Below are 2453 nucleotides of genomic sequence, written 5' to 3'. Positions count from 1 at the left end.
AAAAAAAAAAAAAAAAAAAAAAAAAAAAAATCTCCTGAGAACTTGCACAAGATTTTGGATTCTTCAAGTTTGAGCCATAGCATGATACAGCCATAGGCCTCAGCACTGCCTGTGTGACATGTCTTCAGGCAAAAATGTGATCCCAATTCTCAAAAAATACCCAAATCAAAACAGTTTAGGCTTCTTTGCACTTCACTGTTGTTCTTTCCTGACTATGGCAAGTACCTGTCCTCCTCTTGTGTGAGGATAGTCTTGGAAAGAGTACCAAAGCACATGCAAGCGGGATAGGTCTCAACTGTACGCTACCAGGAGCGGAACAAAGGGAGAATAGTGTTCTGTATTTCTTTGTTCTGTAGGACCATCTTGAAAAGAAGAGAATGAAATAAAACTTATCCTTCACAATGAGAACTTATGTGGTGCTTTTCTCTATAAAATGTTTTTGTGAGCTCCCAAGGAAAGCACAGCCATTGTTTAAATTCAGTTTTAGCCAACTAAAAGTACAATTACAGCCTGATATTTTCCTTCTGCTTAGGGAAATGGGGTAGTTAGGATTACTTACAAGTTAGTTTCTTGTCTCCCCTAACCTTAACCTTGCTAGTCAATCTCACAGTCTGAGCCAGGTCTAATAGCTGGAGCACCATTTTCCTGTGTGGCAGTGCTTGGGATCAGTGAGCTCTAGATGATGAAGCCTGGCACTGAAACGCATGGTACAATATCTGAGGAACCAGGAAGAAAGCACAACTGGGAACTCTGGCTTGGGACACTATGCCCTATTATGAGCACCTTCTCAGGAGTGGGGTGGGTGGAATAAAGTGCTTGCCACCTGCTGGCATGGACACAAGGTGAACGGGCTTCCCTGAGCTTCTGAATGGCAGTAACAGGATGTCAGAAGCATATTTAAAAACAGACAGGATTAGCAAGACCAGGTACCAATGTACTTTGATGTAATTCGTCTTCAAGTTTGTCTCTGTCCAAACACAATAGCCACTAGATGTCACTGTAACCACAGTGGAATAACCTATCAAATTAGACAGCTTGATTTATTACAGTTGCCAGCATTAATAGGAAGGCATTCTACCCAAAACAAGTAATACCAGCTTTGTGCTTGATACAGTGACTTCAATTAAAGCCACCCAAACTACACACTGAGTTCTTGATCCTGCTCATGTGCACTGTTGTAGTGGCTGGGCACAGCTTCACTTACTTCAACAACTTACACTGGTGGAAAATTAGCTTGAGGAGAGAAAGTCAGTCCCAGTATTTTTGTGCATTCTCACCAATCCAACATGGAGCTGGCGGGGCATTGTGCATGGAGGTGCATACTTTGCCATATACACATTTTACAGTACTCCCCTCCCTCCCCTAAGTGTCCCATACTGACAGATTTCAGGGTAGGAAACATGACAAGTTATACATTTTAAAGAAAAATATTGGCTGTGAAGCAAGTAGCACTGGACTCCCCTAAACACACCAAGAGCTGCATCACCTACCTGCATCTCCTTTTCCTAACACATCCTTCACAAATAAAGTCAGTATTAGAGCTGCCTACTTGACCCAGCAATCGGCAAAACACCTCTCAACTCCCAAGACAGAATCCAAAGTACAACTGGCCTTTGTGCATTGGACAGTTATCATTCCCCCTACTTAACTAAAATTTGGCAAGTGTTTTTAGTCCTGTTTTAGTCAAGAGGAACATCAGAAGTTTAAAAAATAGACTCATGTCTAAAGGGGAGAATGTGCTGCATGTACTGCAGTGGATTTCCAGGACTCAAACTCAGTTCTACTAAGGTCACAAGAGAAAGCTGAGCCCTAAAACCTTGTCATAGCAGTCCTGACATCCAGTCAGCTATGGACACCAGTAAGGCAGAATTCACATGTTCTTTTATTGTACATCCTTCAGTTGTTATTTGAATGAATCTCATTTTGGGTTATACCACAAGCAGACCTAATTACAGTAATTAAGCAGAAAATGGAAGGGAATTGTTCCTCAACTTGGAAAGGGCTTGCCTTAAATCTCTCTCTTGTCCCTGCCTTCTGGGTCTACTACAACACTGATTTTAAGCAAACCTGAGTTAAAAAGCACACAGGCAAAACAAAATCCTCTATCAACGGATGTTCAGCAGACAAGCTAGATGCTAAAAGAACTCAGATACTATTCACGTGACTTCACAGCAGCTGTGTAGTACACACTGAATCCAAATGTGCAATCTTCTCACCCACCAAAAACCTTCTGATGGTAAGGAGCTACTACAAGCAAAAGGACTGCAGGGTAGACAGGTATTGTACAGGTAACTACACAAAAGACAACTCAACCAGTTCTAGCTGGAGAGTTCCTCTTGCTTGAGAGTCTCAGAAAAGCAGTGCAGATCACACAGATTTTCCTGTTCCATGGGCAAAAACACAAATTAGTTTGTGTGGCATTTTGTTCCGTTGGGGGGGGGGGGGGGGGGGGG

General features: G+C 42.4%; 1 protein-coding gene across 4 annotated transcripts in view; it reads right to left on the bottom strand.

Annotated features, from left to right (window-relative positions):
• Positions 1–2453, bottom strand: part of LMO1 (LIM domain only 1) — a 111382-nt gene that overhangs the window by 8541 nt on the left and 100388 nt on the right. The window lies entirely within an intron of this gene.

The sequence above is a fragment of the Gavialis gangeticus genome, unplaced genomic scaffold, assembly GCF_001723915.1.
Source record: "Gavialis gangeticus isolate Ggan-Ray unplaced genomic scaffold, GavGan_comp1, whole genome shotgun sequence".
NCBI lineage: Eukaryota > Metazoa > Chordata > Crocodylia > Gavialidae > Gavialis > Gavialis gangeticus.
This window is presented reverse-complemented; position numbering and strand designations above follow the sequence as displayed.